Source organism: Mauremys mutica, chromosome 3, assembly GCF_020497125.1.
Source record: "Mauremys mutica isolate MM-2020 ecotype Southern chromosome 3, ASM2049712v1, whole genome shotgun sequence".
Lineage (NCBI taxonomy): Eukaryota > Metazoa > Chordata > Testudines > Geoemydidae > Mauremys > Mauremys mutica.
In genome coordinates this window covers 456,415-483,992 of record NC_059074.1, presented here as the reverse complement: position 1 = coordinate 483,992, position 27,578 = coordinate 456,415, and the positions used below count along the sequence as shown (strand labels likewise).

Genomic DNA, 27,578 nt, shown 5'->3' with positions numbered 1-27,578 from the left:
GACCGCCCATTCCCAAACCCTCCTTCAGGGCCGCCCAGAGCGGGCGGGGGGGGGGGGCAAGTGGGGCAATTTGCCCCGGGCTCTGCAGGGGCCCCCAAGAGAACGGCTGAAGCTCCTGCCCCAGCGCGACCCGCCCCTCTCCCGGAGCCGCAGCACATCCAGGGCCGTCCCCAAACAGCGGCGCAGCGCAGCTCCGCCGGGCCCCTGAGCTCCGCCCCGCTCAGAGCCGCGTGGTCAGGGGGCGGAGCTGCGAGCTCCAGGCCCAGTGAAGGGAGCTCAGGCCCCGCTAGAGCTCGCAGCCCCGCCCCCTCCCCACGTGGCTCTGAGCGGGGCGGGGCCCGGCGGAGCCATGGTGCAGCTGTGGAGGGAAGCTGCTGCTGGACGTGCTGAGGCTCCGGGTGAGGGGGGAGCCGGGGGTAAGGGCCAGGGAGCCCCAGGGACAGTCAGGAGGCGGGGAGGGGGCAGGGAACGGGGGGTTGGAGTGTGGACATTCTGGGGGGGGTCTGTCAGGACTCAGCGAGGGGGTGGATAGGGGTCGGGGCAGTCAGGGGACAGGGAGCAGGGGTGGGGTCCTGGGGTGGGGTCCTGGGGTGGGGGTTGGGGGGGGTCTCTGGGGGATGGTGAGGGGACAAGGAGCAGGATGGGTCGGGGATTCTGGGGGGGGGCAGTTGGGGGGCAGGAAGTGGGTGGGGGTCGGATAGGGGGCAGGGCCAGGCTGTTTGGGGAGGCACAGCCTGCCCTACCCTGAAGCTCATTCAGCAGTTTGAGGCTTGCAGAAGAGCCGAGCTGTTAGCTTTTCCATTAGGGCTCCCAGCCCTTTCACTTCTCAAATGCCAAATTATAGTCTACTTGTAATGTCAGTGCCACAGGGAGATTCATGTCAGGGGAGGGTAGCTTCATTTAAAATTAGCCACTGGGGGAGGGATCACATGAGAAGAGCAATATCCTTCCCAGCCCTACCAAGGGAGACACCCCCCCCCCCCCCGTATTCCCTGAGACTCCAGAGGGGTTAATTCAGTGGTTCTCAAACTTTTGTCCTGGTGACTCCTTTCACATAGCAAACCTCTGAGTGTGACCACCCCCCCCCTTACAAATTAAAAACACTTTTTTATATATTTAACACTATTATAAATGCTGGAGGCAAAGCGGGGTTTGAGGTGGAGGCTGACAGCTCACAACCCCCAGTAATAACCTCGTGACCCCCTGAGGGGTCCTGACCCCCAGTTTGAGAACCCCTAGGGTAATTTAATTTTAGCACCCTGTGTCCATTCACATGCATGTGCTATTTTGAGCATGTCAGTTTTCACAACATAGGCGCATCCCAGATTCTGGAACAAGCTCAAATGCTCAGTTCGTGGAGTATTTACATAAGCTATACTAAAGACAAACCCACAGTAACCATCTCCAGTTTGTGAGGGACCTCATGGAGCCAGTCTCTAGGAAACAGCTAAATTCATGGAGGTTAAGTCCATTAATGGCTGTTAGCCAGCATGGGTAAGGAATGGTGTCCCTAGCCTCTGTTTGTCAGAGGGTGGAGATGGATGGCAGGAGAGAGATCACTTGATCATTGCCTGTTAGGTTTACTCCCTCTGGGGCACTTGGCATTGGCCATTGTCGGTAGACAGATACTGGGCTGGATGGACCTTTGGTCTGACCCAGTATGGCTGTTCTTATGTTCTAACCTGAATGAACCCAAAGTTATGGAGACAGATCTGAGTCAAGGAAGCCAGCAGAGTATCAGAAACCTGGAAAAGTCTCTGACCGAATGGGCTTAGGCATTTGGTCACAAGCTGAGGAGGTTCAAAAGTTTTGGATTTTTTTTAAGCAGATTTTTTTTATTGTTTCTTTAAACAATCAAACACAGCAAGCAGCAAATATTTGGCCACACACTTCTGAAACGCCAAACCATATTCAGATTTTGGCAGACTAATTTCAGCTTTTCAATTAAAAAACCCACAACAAATTTTGAAGGAAAGCAGACATTGTCCGTGATTTTTTTTTCTGCTTTTTAAAACCCCCTAGTTTTCGATCCAGAAAAAGTTTTGACGGAAAATATTTGTCCAACCCTTTTAATGAGCTTTAGTGCCTTTTAGCACTAGCTGATGCTGAGAACCAGTGATACCGTGTGAAGAAGTTTTCTCAAAACTGGGTTTGTGCCAAGATGCAGAAGGTTTATTTTTCCCAGGGCCGCCCGTGGTGGGGGAGCAAGTGGGGCAATTTGCCCCAAGCCCCACAGGGGCCCCCAGGAGAATATAGAATTCTATAGTATTGCAATTTTTTTTATGGAAGGGGCCCCCGAAATTGCTTTGCCCCAGGCCCCCTGAATCCTCTGGGCGGCCCTGGTGGATGAGCAGGGGTGACAGCTCCCTCTCCACTGCCACTTCCCACCAACCTCCCTGAATCGCCCTCAGAACGGCTCCCCAGCCACATTGTCCCAGTTCGTCACTTTGAAAATAGGGCCAGGCTGCAGGGAGGGAGGAGATGGCGGCCTGCAGCCCCACCAGTTATTCTGGGCGCTAGCGGCTCTGCCAGTGGTGCCCACAATGTGCCAAGTGCTCACCTCACACGTACACAGACACTGTCTCTGCCCCAAAGAGCTCACAGCCAGAAAACAGATACTGTGTTTTTGGTGACTATCAACTATCCACAAGTGCCCCTCAGCCCAGCCCAGAGTAGCCTCTTGTGGGTGTTGTTGCCCGGGTGAGACTTGGGGAGTTAGGATGCGGGAGGGTGTGACGTTATTGAAATGAACTGGGGCCATATAAATCATTGGTGCAACCAAGGTCCTGTAGTGGCACCAAATATTGTATAAAGGGGGTCAAATAGGGTGTCTAAGACCAGGTTATGGGTTGCTGGTTAGGATTATGCCAGACTAACATGGCTACCCCTCTGATGTATGCATGTATTACCTTTGAATTTAAAGTTATAAGTATGGGCTCTACACTGTCTGTATTTCAAACTTTTGCTGTGTTTCTGGGTGCCACCCCAGAGAAGTTGGTGTCAGCTTTGCCTAGCCTGTTTGATGGCCCAGTAAGGACCATCAGTTACAACTGACCCATTGAGAGAAGGCAGATCCACCTTGTGACTCAGCAAGGTGTGCAGGGACTTGCCTATGGACAGAACTCTGAGGTTTTCCCATGCCATGTGCTGGACGGCTTGTCTTTGGGACAAAGACAGCAGAGACCACATGGCAAGAGACTATAAACAGCTTCTGCAGCTCCTCCATCTTGTCTTCAATCTTGCTTCTTACCTCTGGAAGGACTTCGCTACAAACTGAAGCTCTGAACAAAGGACTGATGACCCGTTGCAGCTGGGGATGTACTCCAGAGACTTAATTTGAACCTGCAGGTTATTCCATCACTGCTGCAAGCCTGAACCAAGAACTTTGCCTTTACTGGATGTAATTGATTCCATTTAACCAATTCTTGCTCTCATCTGTATCTTTTTCCTTTCATGAATAAACCTTTAGATTTTAGATTCTAAAGGGTTGGCAACAGCGTGATTTGGGGGTAAGATCCGATTTATATATTAACCTGGGTCTGGGGCTTGATTCTTTGGGATCAGGAGAACCTTTTTTCTTTTACTGGGGTATTGGTTTTCATAACTATTCATCCCCATAATGAGTGGGACTGGTGGTGATACTGGGAAACTGGAGTATTAAGGGAATTGCTTGTGTGACATGTGGTTAGCCAGTGGGGTGAGACCAAAGTCCTCTCTGTCTGGCTGGTTTGATTTGCCTTAGAGGTGGAAAAACCCCAGCCTAGGGCTGTGACTGCCCTGTTTGAGCAATTGGTCCTGATTTGGCACTCTCAGTTGAGTCCCACCATAACCAGCATCGTTACAGAGGGGGTGAGGCTGGGGATGTGGGCTCTGGGATGGGGCCAGAAATGAGGAGTTCAGGGTGCGGGAGGGGACTCTGGACTGGGGCAGGGGGTTGGAGTGCTGGGAGGGGTGAGGGCTCTGGCTACGGGCTCTGGTCTGGGGCTGGGGATAAGGGGTGGTGCAGGAGGGTGCTCTGGGCTGGGACTGAGGAGTTTGAAGAGCGGGAGAGGAATCAAGGCTGGGGCATGGTGTGGGGGAATCAGGGGTGCAAGCTCTGGGTGGTACTTACCTCAAGCAGCTCCCAGAAGCAGCGGCATGTCCCCTCTCCAGCTCCTACGCAGAGACGCAGCCAGCCAGGAGACTCTGCACTCTGTCCTGTCTGCAGGTGCTGCCCCGCAGCTCTCATTGGCAGCGCTTGGGGCAGGGTGAGTGTACGGAGCACCCTGGCTGTAGGAGCTGGAGTGGGGACATGCCTCTGCTTCTGTGAGCCGCGTGGAGTGGGGCAAGCCCCTGACCGCGCTCCCTGGTGAGAGCTCGAGGGGCAGATTAAAACGTCTGGAGGGTTGGATGTGGCCCCTGGGCTGTAGTTTGCCCACCGCTGTGCCAGCTAGTTCTGATACAAGCCCCCTCCCCACTGTTAGCATCCCTGACCCACAGCCTGCTCCTGAACCCAGGTGTCCCCCTTTGCCCTACCAGATAATCTCTGAACTCAGATCTTCCCACTGGCCCTCCTGGTCAGCTGTGGAACCCCGGTCACTGCTCTCTATTACACAGCACACTGGGGTGATTTTAATAGTTTTCTTCTCCAATTTCCCTCAGGTCACCCATCACCAGCAAACCAACAGGGAAGTGGATAACTCTGTGGTAAGTGTTGTCCAAAGCCCCAGCACCCAAGAACCATTAGTGCAGTAGGAAAAACAAGGGTAGGTAGAAAACAGATCACAAAACACACAGACAGATCAGTCAGAACCCTCGGCACTCTTGAAAATCCCCCACAATCCTCTATCTGCATCTTTAAGCATCTAAATACCTTTGAAAATCTGTCCCCAGGAGTTTGGCAGCACTCAGAAAAGATCTGGGCATTTACCTGGATGATGAGAACTGCCAGCATTACAATAGCAGGGATTTTAAAAACAAATGTTTGTAAGGGATAGGAACCTCCTATGTCAAGGCAGGAGCCAACCTCCAACTGCCTGGCTGGGGATTAGGAAGAAATTTACGCTAGAGATTATCCCATAATTAAGTGTTCATTTCTTACATCTTTGAAGCATCTACTGGCCACTATCAGAGACAGGAGACTGAATGGGGGATGGATCATTGTTCTCATCTAAATCCTGCCTGGGGACCCACATCTTGCAGGGTGCCCACAATATGTTCCTAAAAGACAGCACTGTACCTTAGATCGCCATCATTTTCCCGCTCTCTGCGCTGCTCTGTACTTGCTCTGCTCTTTCCTCATTCACAAACCGGTGACTCTGCAAGGCTATTTATACAGCAAAGTTTCAGTTGCAGTTTTGGTACCTTACCAGTAACTTCCCCTGATATCTTGTAAGTCAGTGTTCTTTAGAAAGGGTGAAAAATGTAATCTGTTGGCTAAGAAAAGTTCTGACTGGAGTGTCAGGTTAGTCATGTAAACACCAAGCAAAGTGAGATCTGGCAGGGTCTGGGACAGATAATTAGCAGGACATTCCTGTTTAAAATTGAATGGAAAAAAGGTTGTAACTTAACATTTCAGATAGACGTGTGTTTCCTGATGTGTTCTAATAGTGAGAGCCTATTGAGCAGCTCGGTAAATATTCTATTGCCAACTGCTTGTGCCCAGGACAGTGGGTGGGAGGCTGCTGAAGGGGACCGGGGCTCTCCCGTGAGTCACCAGTGCAGGTGTCCTGTGCTAGAGATGAGCATTTCTTGGAAGAGCCTTGAGCCTTCTCCCACTCCAGGAATAACCAGCTCTGCAGTTTTCTGTCCCTGAATCTGTGAGCTGCAGGAAAGTGGGGTTTGCTGCCTGCTTGAATGGCAGGTAGTGTTGCCAGGTGTCTGGTTTTAGGCCGGAACACCTGGTGGCAAAGGGTCCCTGGTGTCTCTGGTCAGCACCACCGACCGGGCCGTTAAAAGTCTGGTCGGCAGTGCTGTGGGTGTAAGGCAGGCTACTCCCTACCTGACCTGGCACAGGGCTGCACCCCTGAAGCAGCCACTAGGTCCAGCTCCTAGGTGAGGGGGCCACTGGGCTCCATGCACGGCCCCTGCCCTGAGCACCGGCTCCGTACTCTCGTTGGCTGGGTACCATGGCCAATGGGAGCTGGTGAGAGCAGCGTGTGGATCTCTGTGGCCCTTCCCAGCTCCGGCGCCGCAGAGCGTTTACCCCGCGTCCCCCTTCCCTATTCCTTGTTCCTGTTCCCCCTCCAGCAAACATGATTCCAACTTCCCTTCCCCCCACTTTCTGTTTGACCCCAGTTTATACAGTAACATGCTCAGCTTTACCTTAACCAATCATTTACTGAAATTTAACGAACCAATCCTAACATACTGTAACAATTATTATACCACTGTAACTAGCTCAGTGATAAAAATACACCTAAGCTCTGAAAGTCTAGGCCTTCACAGGCAGGCCTCAATAGCTATTTTCTAACAATACAGCAAAGTTTCAGTTTCCGTAGCTTACCAATAACTTCCCCTGATTTCTTGTAAATCACATTGGTCTTAGAAAGGGTGAAAAATGTAATCTGTTGGTGTGGCGAAGTAGGGGACCAGGCCTGAGGCCCTGAGAGTTTCCTGTGCTGGGTTCAACTCTCAATAAACCCTCCTGTTTTACACTGGCTGAGAGTCGCTCTGGTCTAGAGAACAGGGTTACATCAGTCCCTTCGGGGATGAGGAGGCCTGTGGGGTCCAGAGTGCGTGGACTCCCTGAGGGGACCCACGGCAAGAGACAGACGTGCTAAGGCTCAGAGAGGTGCGGCTCCAGGAGGTGGAGGGGCCTGACCCTGAGAGAGAGTGGCCCCCCCAAGAAGGGCTGTCGCACTGAAAGGGGCACCCCCCATGGACTGCATGGGGCCTGTCATGGGATCTCACCCCCACTTTGAGCTTGTGGGTTCAAAGATGGGGACCCGCAGGTATTCTCCCCCCACCCTAACCCTTAGGGTAGGATTCCTTCTCGCTGCCACCAGTCAGGTTAACGTGTCTGACGCACTGCCTGTCCCCCAAGCTTCCCCTGGGGAACCCAGATTCAAACCCCTTGAATCTCTACACACAGGGAAGCAGCCCACTTCCCCCCTCCCTCTCCTGCTCTCTCTCTGCTTGGAGACAATCCTTGTCTCCACAGAGTGGCGCCTAGCTTCCTTCCCCTGAATCCACAGGTAAGGAACTTAACCAAGTCCTGAACTTAAAAGAGTTTATTAAAAGAATAAAAGAAAGAAGAGAAAAAAAAATACACAATCTCTATGAATCCAAGATAGACATTCATAGGGTCTAATCTTATTAATCCCTGGAGAAATTTCTCCCTTTTCCTCAGTACAAACAATACAGGCAAAATTACGAATAATCAATGCAAACACACAGAATTGCAGACACAGGATTCTTATATGCAATTACCCAGTTCTTCCAATACTCACTAGCTTGAATAGAAGAAATTAGTTCAGAAAGATGAGCAGACTTGGTTAAGCGTCTGGTCTGGTGTAGGTCCAGACGGCTAAGAACTCAGAACAAAGAACACAGAGACCCAAGTTCCCGCTCTCTGGGATTTTCAAATTCTCTTCCCTGATTGGTCCTTTGGTCAGGTGTTTCACCAGGTCTGTGTTAATCCTTTACAGGTAGACCTTAACCCTTAACTAACTACTTATGACACGCCCCCCAAATCACCAACAGTGGGAGCACTGGCGGTGATTTCCTCCTAAACTGCAAAACCAACAGAGTAATAAACACATGCACTATTACATATACTACTAAGCATATAACATGTAAAGAACACTTTTTAGCCACTAGATTCTGGGAAACTGTCACGAGAGAGTGCATCAGCAACTTTGTTGGAAGCTCCTGAAATGTGTTGAATTTCAAAATCAAAGTCTTGGAGAGCTAAACTCCATCTGATAAGTTTTTTGTTGTTTCCCTTGTTAGTATGAAGCCACTTTAGTGCAGCATGATCGGTTTGTAGCTGGAACTGCCGTCCCCAAAGGTATGGGCGTAGCTTTTCCAAGGCATACACAATGGCGTAACACTCTTTTTCACTGACGGACCAGTGGCTTTCCCTCTCAGACAGCTTCTTGCTGAGAAACACGACAGGATGGAAGTTGTGATCCGGTCCTTCCTGCATTAGTACCGCTCCTACCCCACGTTCAGATGCATCGGTGGTAACTAGGAAGGGTTTGTCAAAGTCCGGGGCCCTTAATACAGGGTCAGACATGAGCATCGCCTTAAGCTGGATAAAGGCTTCCTGACACTCATCAGTCCACTTAACTGCATTTGGCTGGGTTTTCCTGGTCAGATCAGTTAGTGGAGCAGCGATTTGGCTGTAGTGTGGTACAAATCGCCTGTAATATCTGGCCAAACCTAAGAAGGATTGGACCTGTTTCTTTGACCTTGGGACAGGCCACTGTTGGATAGCCTCCACCTTGGCCTGTAGGGGGTTGATGGTTCCTTGACCCACCTGGTGTCCTAGGTAAGTCACTCTGTTTTGGCCTATTTGACACTTTTTGGCCTTAACAGTTAGTCCTGCCTGCCTGATGCGCTCAAAAACCATTTTCAAATGTTCTAGGTGTTCAGGCCATGAATCAGAGAAAATGGCCACATCATCGAGGTATGCAACTGCACAGTCTTCCAATCCTGCTAGTAGACCATCCACCAGCCTTTGGAAGGTGGCAGGTGCATTCCGCAGTCCGAATGGAAGCACAGTAAACTCATACACCCCTGCATGGGTGATGAAGGCAGATTTTTCCCTGGCGGGTTCATCTAGTGGTACCTGCCAGTATCCTTTGGTTAAATCAATGGTAGAGATGAACTGGGCACGTCCCAACTTTTCCAATAGCTCATCAGTGCGTGGCATTGGATAGTTGTCTGGACGAGTTACAGCATTGAGCTTACGGTAGTCCACACAAAAGCGTATTTCCCCATCTGGTTTGGGAACCAGAACCACTGGAGATGCCCATGCACTGGTAGAAGGGCGGATGATACCCATCTCCAACATGTTGTCAATCTCCTGTTTAATAGCAACTTTGGCATGAGGTGACACCCTGTAGGGTGGGGTCTTAATCGGGTGAGCATTACCTGTGTCAATGGAGTGGCAGGTTTGCTCAGTCCGTCCTGGGTTGGCTGAGAACAAGGGCGCGAAGTGAGTGCACAGCTCCTTGATCTGTTGACGCTGCAGACGTTGCAGGGTTGTGGTGAGGGTCACCTCTTCCACACCACCATTTCTTTTACCTTCGTAGTAGACACCTTCAGGCCACTGGGTGTCATCTCCTTCCTGAACTGTAAAGTGACAGACCTGTAATTCTCTGGGATAAAAGGGCTTTAGAGAGTTAACATGAAACACTTTAGGCTTTAAAGAGGAATCAGGGAATGTTATGAGGTAGTTAACAGCTCCCAGGCGCTCCTGGACCATGTATGGTCCTTCCCAGGACGCTTCCATCTTATGGGCCTGTTGCGCCTTCAAGACCATGACCTGGTCTCCTACCTTGAAGGACCGCTCCTTGGCATGTCGATCATACCAGACCTTTTGCTCCGCTTGAGCATCTTTTAAGTTCTCTCGAGCAAGGGCCCAAGAGTCTCGGAGGGTGTTTTGAAGGTTGCTTACAAAGTCCAGAATGTTAATCCCTGGAGGAGGTGTAAACCCCTCCCATTGCTGCTTTACCAGCTGTAATGGCCCCTTAACCTCATGGCCATATACCAGCTCGAATGGTGAGAATCCTAAACTGGGATGTGGAACAGCCCTGTAGGCAAACAGCAACTGTTGTAACACTAGATCCCAATTATTGGAGTGTTCATTGACGAATTTGCGGATCATGGCCCCCAATGTTCCATTAAACCTTTCCACTAGGCCATTAGTTTGGTGGTGGTACGGGGTGGCAACCAAATGATGCACCCCATGAGTTTCCCACAGGTCTTTCATGGTCCCTGATAGGAAATTTGTTCCCGAATCTGTAAGAATTTCAGAGGGCCAACCCACCCTGGTAAAAATGTCAGCTAAGGCCTGGCACACAGTTTGAGCCCTGGTGTTGCCTAGAGCTACTGCTTCCGGCCATCTGGTAGCAAAGTCCACAAAAGTCAGTATGTACTGCTTTCCTCTGGGGGTCTTTTTTGGGAAAGGACCCATAATATCCACAGCTACTCGCTGAAATGGGACCTCAATTATGGGAAGTGGCTGGAGAGGGGCCTTGACCTGGTCTTGAGGTTTTCCTACCTTTTGGCATACCTCACAAGACCGGACATACTTGGCAACGTCCTTGCCCATCCCCTCCCAGTCGAAGGACCTTCCCAACCTGTCTTTGCTTCGGTTCACCCCAGCATGGCCACTGGGATGATCATGGGCTAAGCTTAAGAGCTTTTCCCGGTACTTCGTCGGAACTAGCAACCGTTTTTGAGGATGCCAGCCCTCCTGGTGTCCACCAGAAAGACTTTCCTTGTATAAAAGTCCTTGGTCCACAACGAACCGGGATCGGTTAGTGGAGCTGAGAGGCGGTGGGTTGCTGCGTGCCGCCGCCCATGCTTTCTTGAGGCTGTCATCAGCTTCCTGCTCTGTCTGGAACTGTTCCCTTGAGGCGGGAGACACCAGTTCCTCTGGAAGTGATGTAGGTGATGAGATTGTTTCTGTTGACTGTGAACCGCTCTCCGCTGGTCCACGAGGTGTTATTTCAGGCTCCGGCTGAGCCTCTAGGGTAGGCTTGTGTGCTGGTTTTTTCAGTTCAGGCCCGTTGTCGCCCTCTGGCGGTGGAGTTGTAATCGCTGGCGCTGGTTGCTCTTCCAGTTCCGGTTCTGGGACTGGATGTAGTATGGCTGCTGTAGGTGTTGGCATGGGATCCGGTTCCACCACCTTTGTCTGGGTCTCTGGTAACACAGACGGGGTCTTGGTGGATGGCTCAGGAACAGGTATGGGTGCAGCAGCTCGTCTGGCTTGGCTGCGTGTAACCACTCCCACTGTTTCTGGCGGCTCAACGTGATGGGCCAAGTGGTTGCCCAGTATCATGGGGACAGAATAATTGTCATAGACAGCAAAAGTCCACGTCCCTGACCAGCCCTTGTACTGGACAGGTAAACGCACTGTAGGTAATGTTACAGGTTTTGACATGAAGGGGCGAACTGTCACTTTGGTTTTCGGGTTGATGAATTTGGGGTCCACGAAGGTTCGGTGGATAGCTGACACATGTGCTGCAGTGTCTCTCCATGCGATAACTTCCTTTCCGTCCACTCTCAAAGTTTCCCTAAAGCATATGGGTATTTGAGAGATATCTACTTCCGGGTTTCCTTGGTGTGCAGGTGCAAGGAGTTGGACCCGGTTCAGGTTCTTTGGGCATTTGGCTCTGATATGCCCCAGTTCATTGCATCCAAAACATCGCCCACTTGATGGGTCACGGGGTGGTGTTGGTTTACTGGAAACTGGTGAGGTAGAAGAAGAGGTAGGATGTGACTGTGCTTGGGTTGTAGGTGTGGGCTTGATTGGCCCTCGATGGTAAGGTTTAGTCTCGGTGGGTACCTTGTGTGAATCGCTCCCTTTGGCAGTAGCTTTCGTGTTGTCTACCGATGCCATCCATCTGGCTCCAATCTCTCCTGCCTCAGTGAGAGTTTTAGGTTTACCATCTTGGATGTAGCGTCTAATGTTCTCAGGAACACCATCTAGGAACTGCTCCATCAATATCAGGAGGTGTAGGTCGTCTAGCTCCTCAACCTTGGATCCTGATATCCAGGAGAAATAGTGTCTTTCCAGGTAAGCAGCGTGCTCTGGAAATGACATCTATGGTTTCCATTTCTGGGCTCTGAAACGCTGACGGGCGTGATCAGGGGTGATGCCCATTCTGAGTCTGGCCTTGGTTAGGAACAGTGGAAAGTCGTCCATCTGGTCTTTAGGCATTTCAGCTGCCACAAGGGATAATTGTCCGCTGAGCTGTGACCTCAGCTCCATCATGTATTGGTCTTTAGGAAGATGGTATCCAATACAGGCCCTCTCAAAGTTTTCTAAAAAGGCCTCAACATCATCCCCTGCCTTGTAGGCGGGAAATTTTTTCCGAAAAGTGTGATCAGTAGGTGGATGGGGTGGTGGATTATGCTGCTTAGCCTGTTCTACTTCCAGAGCCTGCCTCTGGATTTCCAGATCTTTCTCTCTTAATTCCATTTGTCTGATGTGGTCTGCCTCTCTGGCTTTCTGGTTTGCCTCCATGGCCGCCATGGCCATCTGGTGTTCTCTCTCTTTGGCTTCCAGGATTTTTATTTGCAATCGAGCAAGCTCTAGTTGGTCACTTGTTTCCGTCATATCTGTGCCTTGGGGTGCTGGACACCCCCTCCCTGTTTATGATAACTTGAGTAGAGAAAGGGTAATTAATTCTGTGTATAGCAAATTGTGTGTTGCAACTCTCTATTGTTCTGTACTGAGCAATAGGGAAAATCTAAAAAACTCTGTCTCTCTGCGAGAAAGTCTAGTGAAATTCTCACAAGTATCAGTGGCTTCCTGCCTTCTGCATTTCAAAAGTCACAGGAAAAAACTGGCTTCAGGAGCTTTCTCTCCTCGCCAAACCTGTTTTCCCTGTTGGACGGGATGAGCTCGGAGGACCACTCCCCCCACCCAAGGAATCCTGATCACACAAAGGAGGGACACACCTCCTTGCAACCTGTGAGGGCACTTCCCCCCACCTAAGGAATGCACACACTTTCTTTTCCTCCAAGGTGCTTTTCTATGCCACCCGAAAGAAAACTGCTTTCAACAAAGCCTGCTGGAAACTTAATTCCCTCCAGCCAAACTGCTGAAACTGCTTCTAACAATACCACTTAGAAACAGAAGACTAGTAAACTACCTCTTCTCTCAGGTTGCTTTCCTGCTCTAGAAGAAGAGAATAGCTTCCTTCAGCGTAGCCCAGCTGAAGAAACTCCTTCTAACAATGGGTTCGAAACTCCGCTGCCACCATGTCATGGGATCTCACCCCCACTTTGAGCTTGTGGGTTCAAAGATGGGGACCCGCAGGTATTCTCCCCCCACCCTAACCCTTAGGGTAGGATTCCTTCTCGCTGCCACCAGTCAGGTTAACGTGTCTGACGCACTGCCTGTCCCCCAAGCTTCCCCTGGGGAACCCAGATTCAAACCCCTTGAATCTCTACACACAGGGAAGCAGCCCACTTCCCCCTCCCTCTCCTGCTCTCTCTCTGCTTGGAGACAATCCTTGTCTCCACAGAGTGGCGCCTAGCTTCCTTCCCCTGAATCCACAGGTAAGGAACTTAACCAAGTCCTGAACTTAAAAGAGTTTATTAAAAGAATAAAAGAAAGAAGAGAAAAAAAAATACACAATCTCTATGAATCCAATCTAATCTTATTAATCCCTGGAGAAATTTCTCCCTTTTCCTCAGTACAAACAATACAGGCAAAATTACGAATAATCAATGCAAACACACAGAATTGCAGACACAGGATTCTTATATGCAATTACCCAGTTCTTCCAATACTCACTAGCTTGAATAGAAGAAATTAGTTCAGAAAGATGAGCAGACTTGGTTAAGCGTCTGGTCTGGTGTAGGTCCAGACGGCTAAGAACTCAGAACAAAGAACACAGAGACCCAAGTTCCCGCTCTCTGGGATTTTCAAATTCTCTTCCCTGATTGGTCCTTTGGTCAGGTGTTTCACCAGGTCTGTGTTAATCCTTTACAGGTAGACCTTAACCCTTAACTAACTACTTATGACAGGGCCACAAGTGGTCACGATCTGTGAGTCCGTGACAGTTGGCTAAGCAAAGATCTGACCGGAGTGTCAGGTCAACTATGTAAATACTAGCAAAGTGAGACCTGGCAGGATGTGGGACAGCTTGTCAGTCATAGTAGGCTTTGTCCTTTGCACATCTCTCTTCCTTTTTTGTCTGTTACTCTTTCCGCTGCTGCCGGCTCTAGGAACCCTTGGGCTACAGGCACCAAGACATGCAGGCATCTTGATGTCCAGTGTTGTACTGGGTTGCTATCGAGGGCTTTTGTGGGCGTTTCTCCATTCAGGAATGGTTTGCCATAGGCTTCCTTTGCTTTGTTCTGCCTCCTTTAATAGTCTTATCTGCTGACCCTGCTTTGCCATTGGACTGGTTGTGGTACAGTGATGACGTGGTGTGACTGATTTCCCACCCCTAGACAAATTGCACAAACTCAGTGCAAGTAAGCTGGGTCTCTTGCCTGAAACTACACCGGTTGGGATACCAGGCCGGCCGAAACGCTTCACGGCTTTGTCTGTGATGGTTGCTGCTGTAGCATCTGATCGGTCACTGTGTAGGAAAGAGAGGGATCACGGGGCCTGGTGCCCGGAAGCCTGAAGCAGAGGCTGTGAACCAAAGTGCGGCCATGTATTCAAGCAGATGTTTACAAGTTCACTGTCCAATATAGGACCTTGGCAAAGTATTGCTAGTGTTGCCGAAACACAGGCAGCCCTAAGGTTGAGGGGCATTTTTGGCATCCAGCCAGGTGCACAAGCCACTGCCAATCACTGAGATGAATTATCCATTATTCTGCTCAGTGCATTTAGAAGGTCTTTGTACCAGCCTTAGTGATGCTAAGGCAAAGCTGGGAGGGAGGGGCGATCACAAGGAGTGGGCCTGAGCGCGTCCTCCCTGATATGCTGGGGTAAGTGTCTGTGGAAAAACAGGGTCTATATCTGTATTTGACTTCTGCAGGGTGTGTGTGTGTGTGCGTGTGCCCCCGCCCCGCACCCCACCCCACCCCACCCATGCTGACAGCTAAGGAAACTAGGCCTCAATCCCACTTCCTGGGAGAGCTGCCTGGGGAGGGGAGTTCCAAATAACTGCCCCTTTCCTCCCCCCATGCAGAAGGGAGGGTGGCTTTACTCCATCGCTTGTGCCCAGGACAGTGAGTAGGAGGCTGCTGAAGGACGGTGGGGCTCTCCCGTGAGTCACTAGTGCAGGTGTCCTGTCCTAGAGATGAGCATTTCTTGGGAGCCTTGTGCCTTCTCCTGCTCCAGGAATAACCAGCTCTGCAGTTTTCTGTCCTTGAATCTGTGAGCTGCAGGAAAGTGGGGTTTGCTGCCTGCTTGAATGGCAGGTAGGGTTGCCAGGTGCCCAGTTTTTGACCGGAACGCCCGGTGGAAAAGGGACCCTGGTGGCTCTGGTCAGCACCACCAACCGGGCCGTTAAAAGTCTGGTCGGCAGTGCCGTGGGTGTAAGGCAGGCTACTCCCTACCTGACCTGGCACAGGGCTGGGCCCCGGAAGCAGCCACTAGGTCCAGCTCCTAGGCAAGGGATCACGGGGCTCCGCATGCTGCCCCTGCCCTGAGCACCAGCTCCATACTCCCATTGGCTGGGTACCATGGCCAATGGGAGCTGTGGGGTGGTGTCTGCGGGTGAGAACAGTGCACAGATCCCCGTGGCCCTTCCCGGATCCGAAGCCGCGAAGCGTTTACCCCGCGTCCGACTTCCTGGCTCTGACGCCGCAGAGCCTTATCTGTGTCCCTGTTCCCCATTCCCTATTCCTTGTTCCCATTCCTCCTTGTGATGCTCTGTACCTCGAGGGAACACCCCACACCCCCATGATCATCCTTGTAAAATGATTGTGTGGTATCCAATGCAAAGTTTGTCATGTCGGGTGACTTCGGAAGGCTCATGATGCACTGAGCATTGTTGTGTTAGTTTGTAATTTCATGTATATAGTTATGAGGCTGAAAATGTATCCCTATGGCTTAAAGCAAGCCCCGGCAAAAACTCTCCAGAAGCAGAGGTGCAGTTCATACCTCATCAGGGCTTGTCTGTGACAAACCCAGCCCAGCCTCACAGGAACAAAGGGCACTGGCCTAGGCAGCAACAAATAATCTGTTAGACTCTCACCTTTCCTTGGCAGAATCCATGCTGGTTAGACCCCCTCAGAGCTGGACCTTCCAGGCACTTGGTGATTCTGTTTTCAATTATTGTTTCAACCCAGTTCGCCCGGTAGGAATTCCCTGGATTACGCCTAATACCTCTTTTAGCATCTTGGTGATGGTCTCTCAACCCCTGGTTAGCTGGATATGGCTAGTCAGAGGCCAGTGGTGCCTTTCCTGTGCCAGTCAAAGGGGCAGCATGAGACCCGTCTCCCTCGGCGTTAGGCCCAGAGCTCTGGGCACTGCCTCCAGCCATGCTCTGTGCTGGGCTCTGCACCCATGTTCTTGGTGTGTCTCCCGCTTGACAGAGAAAAAGGCAGGATTCTCCACGGGGTGGAGCCCCAAGGGCTATGGGGCAGCTGCTCAGAGCTAACCACAGGACTGGCCAGGGCTTGTTTTATTAACCAAACCCCATCAGAGCATTCTCTGTGTTCTGGCTGTGATAGCATCTTCCAGCAAGCTCTTCCCGCCGGCTGCGCGGGGAGTGTACGCTGGACGGCTGGGATTCATTCTGCTGCGGTTTGGATCGCCTGCCAACTTCTCTCCCTTCTGGGACGCTGCCAGTGTGTGTAACTGCTGCCCTGCGTCCCACACCCTCCCCATCACACCTCGGGGGCTGCTCTTCCTGCAGCTCCCCGGAAGCGGCTCCTCTCTTCCTGGCAGGATCCCTGCACTGCTGGGAGCCAGTCCCTCTGGGCCCTAGATGGCTGTGTCTCTCCTGCAGCGAGTGCAGGAGCAGAGATGCCCAGCAGGGCTGCAAGAGACCCAGGGGGTCAGGACTATGGCGAGGGGGTAGCCCATTCCCAGGGCTTTTGATTTCCTGTTGGCCAGGAGCCAGGAGGGGGAGTGTGCATGCTGGGGGGAGCTACTCTGATCCCAGCCTCTGTGCCCCAGCGCCCAGGGGGGCTTAGCACTTTGCATCTCCGGTCAGAAGGCTGGAGACAAATGTATTCAGCAACATGAAGGGGTGGAGGCAAGGGGGGGCGCCAGCCATGGAGCCCAAATCCACAGAGAGGGCAGCAGGGCCAAGCTCCCTCCACCGCACACTGCACCTGCATAGCGTGCCCACCTGTGCCCCAGAGAGACCCTCCCGAGGGGGGAGGGGGGCGCTCCGTCTCCACGGCCTGCTCCGTCCAACGCCACTGAGACTGCTGCCAGGGTCCCCTCTCCCAGCCAGGCTGTGGCCACCCGCTCATTTTACCCAGCCTGTGAATCCCCAGGACTGGCAACTTACAGTGGGCTGAGCGCGGGGCTGGGAGCCAGGACTTTCCATTGTTATCCTGCCCTCACCACCGACCTGTCTGAGCACCCCCCATCCCGTGAGCCACAGGACTCACATCTGTCATGTGTCCATTCTCTCCTCCTCCCCCTCCTGTGTCGCTTTGGCCAAGCACCTTCCCCTTGCTATGCCTCACTTTCCCACACCTGTAAAATGGGACTAACCTGCCCCAGCTCCCAGGGGTATAAGGGCCGTGGCGCTCAAAGGCCAGAACTCCACAGCACAGCCAGCCGGTGGGAACTGCACTAGAGTAATGGACTCAGGAACCATTACAGGGCAGCTCGGCTGGGCAGCATCCTGGGTGTGCACCTCTAACCTCAACCCCCCCAGCCTGGCCCCCACTGCTCCAGCCTGTCTCCTGCCACCCATTCCCTCAATCCCCAGGGTGTGCCCAGCATGTGCCTCCCAGCGTGTCTGCAGCCGTCCCAGGCTCTCCAGCCTGTCTCACTGGGAGCAGGGCCAGGACAGGTGACTGGGCTAGAGAGAGCGCATTCCCAGTGCCTGAGCAGAGGCTTTTCTCCAGCCCCTAGGATCGTCCCTTCCCCTGCCCAGGACCCTTTGCTGTCGTGCCAGGCACAGCTCAAGAGCTGGCTGCTGAGTGGATCAGGGACCACGGTTCGGGCTCAGTTCAGGACCCCTACCTACAGCAGATGCACAGGGCAGTACCGCTTGTGACGTTATGAGTATAATTTAATATCTCATTGAAAGGTGACAGGGCCAGAAAGAGTTAGTTAACTCACCTCACCGACTGACCTGACCCATGGGTGAACCTTAAGGACTGGTTAGGAAGATCTGTAAATGAACAGAGCTTTGAAAATGCAAGTCAGCATTGTTAGAGGTAGAAGGGGAGGTGTTTGCTCAGGTCTTGTGATGTAAGCATCAAGTCTTGTCTATGGCTATAGCTTTAATTCAAAGATCAAAAAAGGAATATTAACATTTATGATGATACTTGAGTGAAATAGTGTTATTGTCTAGGTGTCTCTTTGAAGGTTGTGGTAACCTGTATCTGAACTGTTTAATGGATAAATTACCCTGTGCTAATTGCCAGGATGTTTGGGAGAAGGAGTTAAGCCTATTGTTTTCTCAGGCCAAAAGGCTGCCGGAAATGTATAAGAAGCCTGTGACACGATCCTGCTTCGTCTCAGATCTGCTTTGGGTTTCAAGAGGGAGAAACCTTAAGCCATAAGGATTGAGATCCCCAGTCACTGACTGGAGCCACCCTGAATATGGAAATTGGACTGTAACCTATGGACTATTTCTAAAAGGACTTTTGGCAACTACAAGCTCATCTCTGCTATGTACCTGAACCTCAAGAATTGAATTCAAGTCTGTCTGTATATTGATCCTTTAACCAACACTCTCGCTCTTTTCTTTTTTAATAAATTTTAGCTTAGTTAATAAGAATTGGCTATAGCGTGTATTTTGGGTTAAAATCTAAGTTATAATTGGACCCGGGTATGTGGCTGATCCTTTGGAATTGGAAGAACCTTTTCTTTTATATGATGAGATAAGATTTTCAGGAATCATCATCATATCTGACAGGTGTGTCTGGACAGAGGCCTGAGGCTGGGCACTTTAAGGGAACTGCGTGGTTTGGACTCTGAGTAGCCAGTGAGGTGCTACAGAAGCTGTTTTGTGCTGGTTGGTAAATCTAAGTATTGGAATAACCACCAGCGTTTGGGGTTTGTCTGCCCCGTTTGGTTTGCAGTTCACCCTGATTGAGTGACCTCAGCGGGCTCCCACGGGCAGCACCGTCACAGCTTCACGCCAAAGCCGTCACACCACTGTCCTGGCATTACCACCTCCGGGGAGGAGGCCCTTGCCGTGCAGAGCTCTTCCTTTCCCTCCCCTAGGACCCAGGCCGTGTGGCTCCAGGCCTGCCTAGAGCAGTGCCCAGCTTGTGGGGAGTGGCCGTGGAATACCCTCCCTCACCTGGGCCCCGAGCCTGAGGGATCTGTGAGCGAGGCCCAGCCCCCGTCAGCATTTGTGGCAGTGTGTAGGGAGCCAGCAAAGGGGTGTGCACTGGGCGAGCAGGACTGCGAATGCGTGCACTCAGCCTGGTAGCTCTTCTGCACCCAGGAGCCTCCCTGCCTTCCCTGGCAGGATCCATCCTGGGGCAAACGGAGGAGTCACGAGGGACCCGGAGTTTGGCAGTGTCTCTCCCAGGCCCTAGTGGGAGTTTGTATGCCAAGCCCAGTTCCCAGGCCGGGGCAGGGCAGCGGGCACGGCTTGCCTTTCCCAAGAGACGCCCCAAGCTGCAGTGGTGTCGCTCAGGCCGAGCGTGTAGCAGCAAAGCCGGGCTAGGCCAGGGCTGGACTGTGGGGGATACTCTGGGGCTGGAGGGGAATCAGCAGAGCTGGCTGGGGGTCACAGGACTGGAAGGACAGGGTGGGCTGCCAGAGCAGGCTGAGGGGCCGCGTCAGAGCTGGGCTTGGGGAGACCAGGGCTGGAAGTTCAGGGGGGCTGTGGGTCAGGATCGAGGGACCCCAGCGGAGCTGTGGGAGTACAGTGCAGTGGTCTCTTAGCCTTGCATTTATGAACACTAAAAATCCACTAAACACACCTTTACCAAAAGGCAGATCCCCGCCCCCCCCCCCCGATGTGTACGTGCCTCACCCCTCATAGTAACTCACACTCAGCCCCCCTTGTGTTTGGCCTCATAACATGGTCGCTTTGAACGTGTCAAGGGTTCACAGCCCCAGAAACGGTTGGTTTTATTTTTAGCTGCTTTCCCAGCAGCGGCTCTGCAAGTACCTGCAAGGCAGCGAGATGTACCGATAACACAGGAAACCAGAAACCTTTGCATAGTGCTGCAAACACTTCCGTTCTCACCCTGCCCCCTAGCCAATGCTGGCCCTCGGAGAAGATGTGGGATCCTGCTCACTCATCTCGGAACGACAGGGGCGGCTGTGCCTTAGTGTCTGAGCATGGTCACAGCAAGGCTGCACTCCAGGCTCTGAGTGAATGTCTGACGGTCCCTCTCCTCTACACCTCACTCCACCCCCTGATGAGCTCTGCAGAGAGACCCCTGTGACTCTCCATTCTTCATAGAGATATTATTATGGCATAACTATTATGTAGTTTATGCAAGATTGGTCAGGTAAGATAGCGTTGGAAAGGTTATGATTTACTGAATATGATTATCCCATGTGTATGCAGGTACCATTTTTGTATCCGAAGTTAGGAATATTGACTATATATCTATATTGCAAATGTGTTTACACCTGGAGAACCCCCACTAGGCAGAATGCACTCAGTCTACATGGCTGGCTGGGAAGGGCCAATAGAGAAAACAACAGGCCTTAGAGAAGTTTCTCTCACCGTGGGGTCCTTCCTGAGGATGCTACAAACAGCCTCTGACTCATGGCTGCTGTGGCACTACAGGGACATGTAACCAGATCACCTGGTACTCAGGGCTGGCGCTTCCATTAGGCGACCCTAGGCGGTCGCCTAGGGTGCCAGAATTTGGGGGGGGGCATTTTGTGCGCTCCCCACGGGGCCCACGAGAACTTCTGGTTCCGCTTCAGTTGCGCCGCCGAAGAAGGACCTTCTGCCGACGTGCCGCAGAAAACAGCGGCAGGCAATTGAGCAGCTCAATGACTGCCGCTGTCGCTTGTGGCATTTTGGCGGAGAGTCCCCTGAATTCTGCCTAGGGCGCCAGAAACCCTGGCGCCACTCCTGCTGGTACTGGACTCCATCTTGGGATACCAGTGGTTTTCCACTGATTGGCGTAGGAACTAAGCTTTGAGACAAAGAGTTCATGCCATATACAAAAGCTATTTAAGGCCAGGGAGTGACATCATCGTGATTTTTCACTGGCTCCCCACCCAAAGAGACTCCTGGAAACTCCTGAGGAACAAAGACTGGACTGGGGAGAAGTGCTGGACCCAGGCTAAAAGGGATGTTTAACCTGTAAAAGGAACACCTGGGGTTTTTAAACTGTAAGCAAGTGCAGCTGGCTCCTTAAGAATCTCTGCAGCCTGCTTGGATCATCATTTAGGGGGAGAATTTTCTACTCATATTCAATCTCTTTATTATATTAAGCTTAGTTTGTGTGTTTTATTTGTTTGCTAGGTAATCTGCTTTGATCTGTTTGCTAAGCCTTATAATCACTTAATCTATCTTTTCTAGTTAATAAACTTATTTTTGCTTTGTCTAAAACCAGGGTGTGGGTGTCATAATTTGGGCAGAAAGCTCCACATTGAGGAGGGGGTGAATTTCATGAGCTTATGCTGTACAGATCTCTGTGATGTGCAAAACAGTACAGTTTTGGCTTTACACTCCAGAGGGGAGTGTGCACTTGAGTAGCTGGGCAGTTCCTTAGCTGTAGCCTCCCCAGGCAGAACTGATCACAGCATCTGTGTGTTCTGCAGCTGGGTGTGTCCCTAACTGTTTGTGTGCTGGAGTCTGGGAGAGGACTTGGCAGGCTGGTCACAGCAGTACAGTGTAAAGGAAGCCCAGGCTGGTGGGTTATGGGGGCTCAGTGGTACCCCAGTTCCAGGTGGCAGCCCGGAGGGAACTGTCACACCCCCAACCAGCTCTTCCTGCCCCTAATCCAGATCTACTCAGGGAGGGAGGGGCAGCTCCCTGGAGGAGGGAACGAAGCCAACTCTCCACAGCCAGCATGATGGGCCCCCTGTGGAGCAGAAGGACTGACACCCCAGAGGCAACAACAGGACAATACACACCTCAGTGAGGGGTCAGGAAAAGGTCTCCCCCTTTGTTTTGTGTTTGTGACTTTGTTTCTTTTGTGTGCTGGAGGAGAACTCCTTAGGCCTGCCTCAAGGCCTACCTTGAAAATATTCAGAAGTAAACACAGAGGGGGAAGACAAACACTGTCGAGATTGGGGTTGATTTGCTCCAGACCCCACCACTGCCAGAGGGCGAAGTGCTAAGTCCAGCGAGATGGAGGAGGTGCTTTGCTACACTAGGATTCAAAGATTTCAGCTACAACTGATGCAATTTTCTTTCAACATTGAAAAAATACCAGGGAAAGCACTCATAGCAGCAGAACAACTACATTACCATTATTTCTCTAGATATATTGACTTGGCTATACTTACAATGACCTCATCGGTTCAGGTCATACAGAAACTAAAGTCAATATTTGCAAGACATGGATGGTTTTAGCCTTTATAAGCTTGATGAAATTTGTAAAGGGTAGAGCAGCGAGGGGCCATGCTGACTCTCCCTGCATGCATGCTTGTCTGAAAATAAAGGAGCCTCAGGCTGTCTGATAAAAAAAAATCAACCATGTGGCTAATTTTCCACAACAATTTGGGGGCTCGTCCGGGATCCACAGATGACTTCCCTGGATCGGAGGACCGCGGGCAGTTCCCTTCCAAACCCCGGGCCCATCTGAGAGGTAAGAGACCTCTTGAAATCTCTAGAGGGGTCTGGGAGAGGACTGGTCCGTAGGCTCCGGCTTGGGGTAAGTCACGAGCTGGATCTGAACTTTTGTTAAAATCAGACCTGCTTGACGCCCTTTGGGGTTGTGCGTGAAAGCTCGTAGCGCACCCCTTGGTTCCGGTTTCTGGTGTACTGAGTGCTGCGTGAATCCCGGCATGGTAGCGGGCTCTTTGAGTATCCAGGGTTTGGGTCAGGGGTCTTTTTCGTTTAGACCCATTCAGGTTTCAGGTAGGTCCAGTTTCGGTCTGGACCCGTTGAGCTGAACGTAGTTGTGCCGGCCGCCCCAAGCCTCGGACCGCGCTCCTTTTCTCCGGAGGAATCTTGATCGCCCATTTGGGGGTTCGGGGGTCCCATTCCGCCAGGTTGGTTGGGACCAGGGGGCCTGCTTCGCCCTGGCGGCTGTGCCAGGAACGTGCCTGTATGTATGTGAAGGCCGTGTGGCCAGTGTGATTGTCAGTTGTGGGAAGACGCCCCAAGCCTCCTGCGAAGCGAAAGCTCGTGACCGGGAGTGTCTCGAAAGCAAGCCCGACAACCTTGCTTGAAGAGAGATTATGGAAGCTTCCCCAACTGGCAGGCCTTGGTGAGTGGCTAACCAGTCGAGGTGCGTGCATGCCCCCCTCCATCCCGTAACCCTTTCCCCTCTCCACGTCCCCATGACCCTGCGACCGCCCTTTGAGCACTGCCTTTGCTAAAGGCCGCAGGGTCCCTTCTCGCCCCCCTGGAGCCACAAGCTCCCTTCCCTTCTCGCCCCGGGAAAACCGCACCGTCGGCTCGGAAGCTGATGAGGCACCGTTGGCTTGAAGGCTGGTGCTCAGGGCTGAAGAAAGACGTGCGGGGACCACGGGCTTTTTCGTTTAGCCCACCCCCCTTACCCACCCTCCCTGTAGGTTCGGCAGAGTGCCGGCGAGCCTCGGAACCTACTCCCTTTTCCCTGCCAAGGGCAGGTTTTAAAAGGCCATCGGTGGTAGAACCGTGGTATCCCGAATAAGCATTTCTTGTGTGACAGGCTTGAGCGAAAGTGAGCTGTGGTAAGCATGGGGGCCCGGGAGTCAAAGGACAGTCCGGTCCCACCTAAAGGCACGCCTGCTGCGTATATGTATTTGAATTATGGCCAGTCGACTGTTAAATACTTAAAGAAATGGAATTGGTATACCAGAGATGATCTAAAACTGCAGTTTCCTCTGGAAGGAAGCTTCGACCTTGACAGGATTGTACACCTCAGGGGTGCACTCCTTGTCAACGCCATGCCTAAAGGGCAATTTGATGTGTATTTTAATCTGTGTAAAGAAACAGAAAAATGGTACCACTCAATTAAAAGAAATAAATCCTTTCTAATTCCTGTGTTGTGAAGGTTGTTTTGTGTCTGTCATAGGTTCAGGGCTGGAACCCCCCCCGAGATAAAAACCACTATAGACCCCGGGGAAGTGAGTAACCCGGAGTGGCCCTAGAGATAAGGTTGGCCAAGGATTCCATCAGCAATAGGCAGACAGTGGAGGGTCCGTAAAATTAGCTGCCAGTAATTGGAGCTAAAAGCCCGTAGTTGTGCCAGTGAGTGCTGGAATGATTGAGAGTTACACCCTGACTGATGGTGACAGGAGTGGAAGGGACGCACGGTAAATGTGGTGTGTTTTGTTGTATATTTTGTCCACTGTGCTAGCCTGTCTGTTAAGTGTTTTATATTTAGTCCTTTGGGGATGCCTGTCAGCTGGGTTGTAATTGTCTGCCTGGTATCCATAATGGGGACAAAGGGGAATCTAAGCAGATTCCCATGCCAGAGAAGGGCACTCCTGCCATGTATATATCCCAAATTATGGTCCTAGGAAGTAGGCAGGGAGCTGCTGCCCAGCCCCCTCTGGCCCCAAGGGTAAAAAATATCAAGCACCTTAAATATCAAAAGCCCTTATATGTATCCCTCAAACAGTGTCATGCACTGTTATAACCCCACCTGGGCAAACTTAAACCAACTCTTGAAGGGAATGTCCCTACAGCCCTGGCCGCTCCACAAGCGGTAGGGGTGGGCAACGTTCTTGTGTCCCACCCCGTCTCTTTACCTCTGACCGTTTCTGTTGGTCCTCTGACTAACTATTATGTTTTCCTCCTCAGTTCTTGTTTAATTGATGATCTTTGGGGGGAAAAAAAATTTGCTTTGTAAATTAAATTGTACAGTCTGCTGTACCCCAAATGGGGTGTATCTGGAAGTGTCTGATCCCACCCACAATGAGGTCCTGGCAGTTGTCCAGAAGGACGCTCTAAGGAAAAGACCAACCCCAGCCTACCTGACCTGACCTGGCTCAGGGCTGGGCCCCGGAAGCAGCTGCCAGGTCCAGCTCCTAGGGGAGGGGGCCACTGGGCTCCATGCACAGCCCCTGCCCTGAGTGCCAGCTCCGTACTCCCATTGGCTGGGTACCATGGCCAATGGGAGCAGGGGAGGGGGTGGTGCCTGTGGGCGAGAGCAGCATGCGGATCCCCGTGGCCCTTCCCAGCTCTGACGCCGCAGAGTGTTTACCCTGCGTCCCCCTGCCCAACTCTGACGCCGCAGAACCTTACCTGAGTCCCTGTTCCCCATTCCCTAGTCCTTGTTCCCATTCCCCTCCCCCAGCAAACTTCCCTTCCCCCCACTTTCTGTTTGACCCCAGTTTATATAGCTCTGAAAGTCTAGCCCTTCACCAGCAGGCCTGAATAGCTGTATTCTAACAATACAGCAAAGTTTCAGTTTCCGTAGCTCACCAATAACTTCCCCTGATTTCTTGTAAACCACAGTGTTCTTAGAAAGGGTGAAAAATGTAATCTGCTGGTGTGATGAAATGGGGGGTTTTCTGTGTTTTCCAGTGGTTTGCATGCACAGGGGGTGGGGCTTGGTGTCCCCGGGTGTTACTGGTTTAACGAGGTGAGAGGGAGTTTGTTGTTACAGAGGACCACGAGGGACTCTGGACCCCGGCTGACAGCCTGGAGGATGGAGACCCCAGCGACTGGTGACCCAGAGACCCAGCTCAGGAGACACAGCCGGTTCTGGCCAGTGGGAGGACAATGGGCTGCGGAGAGAGGACCCCGGTGACCTGACCAGCCGGTTCCAGCCAGAGGAGGGCTGAGAGGAGACCCAGGCCTTCCTGTTTATGACCCTGTTTACCTGGAGAGAAGACAATGGACAGAGGCGGGGCTTGGGGCCAGGGATATCGAAGGCCCAACTGGGAAGCAGGGGGGCTCTGGGCTGGAGAGGGGGAGCAGGCAGAGCCCCCCTGGCTGCAGGGGGACTGGGATGTGCTGGGCTGAGGGAGGCCAGGCCTGAGGCCGTGAGAGTTTCCTGTGCTGTGTTCAACTCTCAATAAACCCTTCTCTTTTATGCTGGCTGAGAGTCACTCCGGGCTAGAGAGCAGGGTTGCATCAACCCCTTTCGGAGTGAGGAAGCCCGGGGGTCCAGAGCACGTGGAGTCCCTGAGGGGGCCCACGGCAGAGACAGACGTGCTAAGGCTCAGAGAGGTGCGGCTCCAGGAGGAGGAGGGGTCTGACTCCGAGAGAGAGTGGACCCCCGAGAAGGGCTGTCGCACTGAAAGGGGCCCCCCCACAGACCGCATGGGGCCACGAGTGGGCACGATCTGTGAATCCGTGACAACGTGGCAGCAGAGGATGGTTGGCGGATGCACCCTGTAGACGTGTGGCTGCGGGCGCAGGCGCTTTGCAGTGAGTGGCTGCCAGCGATAGAACGAGGGAATTGAAGGAACCAGCCTGGAAATGGCCTAGAACCGGCTCTGGGTAAGAGCGACCTGGCAGGTCTGTGCAGGGAGAGGGGGCTGAGCGTGGGGAGGCTCCCTAAGGAGCAGCTGATTGCTCAGCTTGTAGAGACTGACCAGTGTGAGGAACAGACTCCAGACCCCAGGGGGGGTCCCGGGGTGCCCGGTGAGCCGGGGAGTAGCCGTGGGGCAGTCTGCGTAGCGACTGGGAGGGTGTCAGACCCGACTCCCCAGTCAGCACAGGGAGACCCCAGTCAGGTTCCTCCCTCGAGGAGCTGCAGAAACCAGAGCTGGAGCTGAAAGTGAAGGAGCTGGCGCTGGAGGAGCGGAGGCTGGTGGGCAGAGAGAGAGAACGAGAGGACCGTGTAGAACAGCGAAAACACGACCCCCCGCATGGGACTTGAGGGACCTGAAATGTAATTGCTGTGGCCAAAAGGGGCACAAGGTGGCCCGGTCCCTGAAGATGGAGATGGCAGCCAAGCAGAGCCCGCGGGGTGTTAACTGGGTGGAAGCCCGCCGAGAGGGGGCACTGCCGGGCCAAGGGGCTGCAGTCGAGAGGGCTGTGCCAGGGGGAAGGGACCTCCAGGCCAGGCCAGCAGGGGAAGGCAGGGCCCCAGGTCCAGAGCGGCCGTACTCCATCCGCCGGGTGAGCGTGGGACAGGCCCCAGGAGACAATCGCCACATCATCCCCATTGAGGTGGGGGGAAGGAGCGTCCAGGGGTTCTGGGACACGGGCGCGGAGGTGATGCTGGCACGGTCCGAGGGGGTGGACCCAGACCAGCTAGTGCCCGATGCCTACAAGACCTTGAGGGGAGTGTTCGGGGCCCCCGTCAAGGTGCCTGTAGCGAGGATACACCTAAAATGGGGGGCTAAGGAGGGACCCAAAGAGGTCGGGTGCATGATCACCTGCCTACCGAGGTGCTAATGGGGAATGACTTGGAGAACTGGCCGGATGGCACTCGGAGCACCCTGGTCCTTACCCGGATCCAGAGCTAGAGCCAGCGAGTATTGCAGGACCTCCCGAGGGGGGGCCACGAAGTGCCGAGGGTAGGGCTCGACAGGGCTGGGCTGGTGCCTCCGTCCCAGGGTGGGGAAACTGAGGCACCGCCAGCCAGGGCTGTATCCTCAAACCCAGCAGCTGCAGGTGTGTTGGTGTCCCTAGGCCTAAGTGAACCAAAGTTCTTCCATGCTGTGAACTTTAACCAGCCTAAGATGCTAATAAACAGCAAGCAAAATGTGTAACTGTCAGCTTTCTTAGCTTGCAGCTGCAGTATAGCTTGAAACAGCAAAAAGCGGCAGTAAGACGGGG

At 52.6% G+C, this 27,578-nt stretch overlaps 1 long non-coding RNA gene across 1 annotated transcript; it reads left to right on the top strand.

Annotated features, from left to right (window-relative positions):
• The first annotated feature begins 313 nt into the window (after positions 1–313).
• On the top strand, positions 314–25,597 carry LOC123365896. Its single transcript, XR_006577817.1, has 3 exons — positions 314–398; positions 4,642–4,686; positions 25,453–25,597. It is a non-coding gene; the product is annotated as an uncharacterized LOC123365896 (long non-coding RNA).
• The last annotated feature ends 1,981 nt before the right edge of the window (positions 25,598–27,578 follow it).